Source organism: Schistocerca serialis, chromosome 2, assembly GCF_023864345.2.
Source record: "Schistocerca serialis cubense isolate TAMUIC-IGC-003099 chromosome 2, iqSchSeri2.2, whole genome shotgun sequence".
Lineage (NCBI taxonomy): Eukaryota > Metazoa > Arthropoda > Insecta > Orthoptera > Acrididae > Schistocerca > Schistocerca serialis.
The window spans coordinates 975,069,729-975,076,072 of NC_064639.1; positions in this window are offsets into that span (position 1 = coordinate 975,069,729).

Genomic DNA, 6,344 nt, shown 5'->3' on the forward strand with positions numbered 1-6,344 from the left:
TAGTAAGGGACACGGCAATTCAGATATGCGATTACGAAAACTAGTGATGTAAAAAATGCTCCCACGGTTCTGATGGAATTACTTTTTCCTGGAGACATAAGTCTCAACTTTATCTTCGATTAGGATAGAGCCTGAAGTAATGAATTAAAATTTATGCGTAGACCGGGACTTGAATCCTGGTTTCCAGCTTTCTAGGCGGGTGTGCTAACCACTACACCACCTGGGGTGAAAGTGTGAATTGAGTATTAGGGAGGGCATTCGACTAGGATGGTCTATGCAGCTGTGTGGTCGGCGCAATGCCACAGTGACGTAGAGGATAGCACATCTGCCTCGTAAGATGCGGACCTGGTTTAGAGTCCGCCGGCACGGTAGCGCAGCGTGTTCGGTCAGAGGGTTAGCTGCCCTCTGTAATAAAAAAACTGAGTTAATCGATCAACAACGAACTTAAACGGATGTCTTACGACGTCCGCCCCGAGCAGATGCAACGAACAAAAGCGAACAAAATGAGATTTAAAGCCGCGTGGGATTAGCCGAACGGTCTGAGGCGCTACAGTCATGGACTGTGCGGCTGGTACCGGCGGAGGTTCGAGTCCTCCCTCGGGCATGGGTGTGTATGTTTGTCCTTAGGATAATTTAGATTAAGTAGTGGTTACGCTTAGGGGCTGATGACCTTAGCAGTTAAGTCTCATAAGATTTCACACACATTTGGTCTTTTTTTTTTTTTTAGATTAAAAAGAAGTCCCGGCCTTGGTACAAATTTTAATTCATTAATTCAGTTTCTGTCCTTACCGGGAACAAATCTGAATTTTGAATCTGGAAAGGTGAGGGAAATAACGTGATGAAACAGTGTCGCCACCCTTCGGTTCAGAGCTTTAGTAGGACGCGGTGCAGTCTGTTTAATGTCGAACAGGTGCACGTTGTTCCACGGACGGAGGGCAGGTACCCGGGCCACAGGCTAAGCAAGCAGCGGCAGCTGGACCCGGACCTAGGCCAAGCGGGCTCCGCCCACGCTTCCCCGAATAGCGCTTCGCCTGCCACCGCCTGCTCGCTGGCTCGGCGGCTCCCGCGGACGTTGCCGCCGGGGCGTCGCCCTCCCCTCCCCTCCCCTACCTTCACACCCTTCCCCACCCCTACCACCACCACTTTCTCACTTCCCCCCCCCCCCCCCCCCCCCGCCATCAGCCGGGTCGCCGCCCCGACTCGAACGCAGACGCTGCCAATTATCGCCAGCATGCGCCACGCACCTTAATTGCCGGGTTCGCGGAAGAAGAGGCGCAGCTCAGTCGTAATGCCTACAGGTGCGAGCTGGGCGTCTGCCCGAGACCTCAGTAATTCTGCGCCAAGTAAACACTGCACAAATAGTGTTTGTGTGCACGTGCGCGCGCACACACGATTTGTTGAAGATTGTTTCAAGTAAGCAGTCTGACGCGAGTTTTCATTACATGCGTCTGCTGCGCACCCTGGAGCACTGGCTGACGTTACGGAGTTGAACTCGGAAGTGCTGGGGAGTCATTCCCCAACACAAGTGTCGGTCGGTCGTCTACATCTACATGTATACTCCGCTAGCCACCAAGCGGTGTGTGGCGGAGGGTACTATTCACGCCAAAGTCATATTTCCCCCTCTCTTTTCCACTCGCGGATTGCGCGAAGGAAAGAAGACTGCCTGAACCCCTCAGTACGAGCTCTAATTTCCCTTATCTTCGAATGGTGATCATTGCGCGATATGAAAGTTGGTGATAATAATATATGTTCTACATTCTCGGCGAAGATCGAATTTTGGAATTTAGTGAGCAGCCCCTTCCGTTTAGCGCGTCGTCTGTCTGCAAGTGTACCCCCACTTCAAACTTTGAATGAGATTTGTAGCTCTCTCGCTATGGCTAAATGTACCAGTCACGAATCTTGCGGCTCTTCTTTGGATCTTCTCAATCTCTTGAATCAGACACAACTGGTAAGGGTCCCATACAGACGAACAATACTCTAAGACTGGACGAACTAAAGCATTGTGAGCAACTTCCTTTGTTGAAAGATTGCATCGCTTCAGGATTCTACCAATAAACCGCAATCTAGAGTTCACCTTACCCGTTACTTGTGTAAATTGGTCGTTGTTGTTATAGTCAGCCCGAAGACTTGTTTGATGCAGCTCTGCCTTTCATGACCTTAGACTTACAACTGCAGTCTGATAGTCACGTACGTGGCCTGATAAAAATGTAACCGGAAGTTTTTTTTCATAAAGAATCTTAATTCATTCGTCAACATCAACTTTGTCCCCTACAAAGTAATCCCCCTAAATATAATACACTATGCGGGCGCTTTTCAAATCTTGGAAGCTTTCTGAAGTTCTCTTTCCGTTACGGTGTTCAGCTACTTCAGCGATTCTTTTTTTATCTCTTCAGTGATGGTAAGAATACGTTCCTTCACGGTTCTCTTCAGCCTCAGAAATAGAAATAAGTCACAGGAGGTCATGTCCGGCAAATATGGTTTCTAAAGCAATATAAGCTTTTTTTGCCAGAAAGCTTCGAATCGGCATTCAGATATGAGCCGGAGCATTATCACGAGTCGTTTTGCCACAATTCTGGTGGTTATCTTCGGATTGCTTCACGCAAAGGCGCATAAGTTTGACATAATACTCCTTATTGCCCGTACGACAATAAGACAGGAACTCATCATGCACTATCCAATTGTAATCGAAAAAAACAGTGAAGAACCTTCGCATGTGATCGAACTTGGCAATTTTTTTTTCCCGTCTTGGCTCTTCAGGCAGTTTCCATTAGTACGATTGGGCCTTGGTTTCGACATTACTCTCGATGTCCATGTTTTGACACCTGTTAAACTTCCTTCAGAAGTTCTGGATGGTTGTGTACTTCATTCAGCAATTCCTGAGCGATGTCGTCTACGTGACTTCATTTTGGTCGAAATTCATCAGTTTCGGAACAAACTGCTACACGTTTCATGCCCAAAACATCCGGAAAAATTGCTTGGCGTGAGCCAAGGATATGTCGACATCATGACCAGCCTCTCTGAGGCTCCTTCGGCGATTTTCCATAACCACTTTCTTTACTTATATAATGTCGTCAGTAACTGAAGTGCAAGGCGCCCAGGGCTGTCGTAGACTTAAACATGTTCTCGACACTTCTATACCACTCGTAAACTATTTTCTTACTGATAGTACATTCACCAAAAGCCACTGCCAACATTTCGAAAACGGTGCTGCACTTCATTTCATTTTCTAGCAAAATTTTATTGCAAATTCTTTGATCTACCTTTTTCGAAAGTAAAAATTCGCCGATCACTCCAAAACACGTATAACGTTTCGACTGTCAACAGTGAACTAAATATTCAAAGCAACTGAAAATGCAAACGTACATCAGGAACATGTGTACCAACAACATATCAAATTTGAAAATTGCTTGTATAAAGCCTGCAAAATTAAAAATTTCGCATTACTTTTTGATCACACATCGTATTCCGTCGTTAAAAAACATCGTGATTCCAGCAAAAACTATTGCAATGAATATTTATATTATCGAGCAGACTGTGTGGGAGAACTGGGCTCATTACGTGCAATATATTTCGCAATAATTTATTCGTCATTAAGTATTACAAAGTTTAATTTTAATATTCATACCGGCTGCCCTTGTTTCCTCAGAATAAAAGTATACAGAAAGCACGAATAATAACGCCTACAGCTACAAAAAATTCGTATTTTATTAAAACGCCGATGCATTTCGGATCCTGTGGGTCCATGAGGAGCAACGAATGGTTTTAATACTGTATTTACGTCTTTACTTGAGCGAGGTGGCGCGAAATGTGCGTACCTTCTGTGAGAAGGATTTAAAATTTCGAACGCCGCGAATCCAGGAAGAGAGAATGAGGTGAGAAACACTGAAGAAAATACCAAAAGATCCAGGAAGGAAATTTGTGTCGCTATAAGTTAGAAAATGTTGATTTATCCATTCTGCAATTGCGCATCTCGTTACTCAAGTTGCACACTTGTTTGCATACTTCAAGGTATGATTATAATAAGAGACGAACAAGATAAAGCTTATTATGTAGTACCGCGCTGCTGAGTATAAAATAATTTGACATATGTAAGGAAGTAAATTTACAATAGATGTCTAATTGTATCTAAAATACAAAGGCTGGTTTGAACTTAGCAATGGTTTACAATGTGCAGTCTGAGATATTAAAGTAATGCATAAAGTCTAAGACAAAGTGGTCGAATTTTGGACTTTCATTACAATGTAAAGTGAAGTGACGCTGTGAATATTTTCTGATCTGTTAAATGAGACCAAATTTACTGTTACAAAATGTTGCAAAATATTGGTAGAATGGACAAAAATTAAGAGACGTAGAGGGCTACCTAAGACAACGGTGGCTAGAGCTCCATCAAATCACTCTTAATTGAAGCCCACATCATGATACGTGGCGGACGAAAATATGGAAACACCAAAAAAATACCCAAGACATTACCATGGTCAGTACAGTGTAGGAAAACCGTTGGCATTCAAAACAGCTTTGACTTTTCTAGGAACGTATAAATACTGGTCCTGCGTGATTTTTTTTTTTATTTTTTTTCATCTTCCAGGAAGTCTTACACCATACTTCCTGCAAAATAGTGGGAAATTCAGGTAACGATGGTTGAGGTGGGTAGTGATCACGCATCCTCCTGTCCAAAGTACGAGGTGCATTCAAGTTCTAAGGCCTCCGATTTGTTTTCTCCGGACTGGAAAGAGATAGAAACATGCGCATTGTTTTAAAATTAGGCCGCGTTCATTGTCAATACGTTCCAGAGATGGCAGCACCGTACAGCAGATGGAATTTTACAGTCAGCGGCGAGAATGAGAACTGTTTTAAAAACTTAAAATGGCGACGTTTTCCTTACTTGAACAGTGTGCAATCATTCGTTTCCTGAATTTGCGTGGTATGAAACCAATTGAAATTCATCGACAGTTGAAGGAGACATGTGGTGATAGAGTTATGGATGTGTCGAAAGTGCGTTCGTGGGTGCGACAGTTTAATGAAGGCAGAACATTCCGTGACAACAAACCGAAACAACCTCGGGCTCGCACAAGCCGGTCTGACGACATGATCGAGAAAGTGGAGATAATTGTTTTGGGGGATCGCCGAATGACTGTTGAACAGATCGCCTCCAGAGTTGGCATTTCTGTGGGTTCTGTGCACACAATCCTGCATGACGACCTGAAAATGCGAAAAGTGTCATCCAGGTGGGTGCCACGAATGCTGACGGACGACCACATGGCTGCCCGTGTGGCATGTTGCCAAGCAATGTTGACGCGCAACGACAGCATGAATGGGACTTTCATTTTGTCGGTTGTGACAATGGATGAGGCGTGGATGCCATTTTTCAATCCAGAAACAAAGCGCCAGTCAGCTCAATGGAAGCACGCAGATTCACCGCCACCAAAAAAATTTCGGGTAACTGCCAGTGCTGAAAAAACGATGGTGTCCATGTTCTGGGACAGCAAGGGCGTAACCCTTACCCATTGCGTTCCAAAGGGCACTACGGTAACAGGTGCATCCTACGAAAATGTTTTGAAGAACAAATTCCTTCCTGCACTGCAACAAAAACGTCCGGGAAGGGCTGCGCGTGTGCTGTTTCACCAAGACAACGCACCCGCACATCGAGCTAACGTTACGCAACAGTTTCTTCGTGATAACAACTTTGAAGTGATTCCTCATGCTCCCTACTCACCTGAACTGGCTCCTAGTGACTTTTGGTTTTTTTCCAACAATGAAAGACACTCTCCGTGGCCGCGCATTCACCAGCCGTGCTGCTATTGCCTCAGCGATTTTCCAGTGGTCAAAACAGACTCCTAAAGAAGCCTTCGCCGCTGCCATGGAATCATGGCGTCAGCGTTGTGAAAAATGTGTACGTCTGCAGGGCGATTACGTCGAGAAGTAACGCCATTTTCATCGATTTCGGGTGAGTAGTTAATTAGAAAAAAAATCGGAGGCCTTAGAACTTGAATGCACCTCGTAGAACACAAAGAATCAATAACATTGAGGCTTGGTGCCTGTGATGGCAAGGGAAGAGGCGAAAATTCCTGTCGTCCAGTCGTGGGCGGTGCGAGTTCTATGAGCAGGGCCCTGTGCCGTTGTAACGAAGCACCACCCTTGGGGAACAAATATTGTACCATGGGGCAGACAGTTGAGCCAAAATTGTAAGGTAATCTTTGGTAATAATGCAACCAAGCAGAGTAACTATGGGACACAAGGAGTAGCTCGATATGGCTGCCAAATCACCACCGGTCCCCTACCTTGTTTCACTCTTGGCAGCAAGCATATGCATCGTAGGTTTGCGGCTGCGTACGCCGGACGTGAAG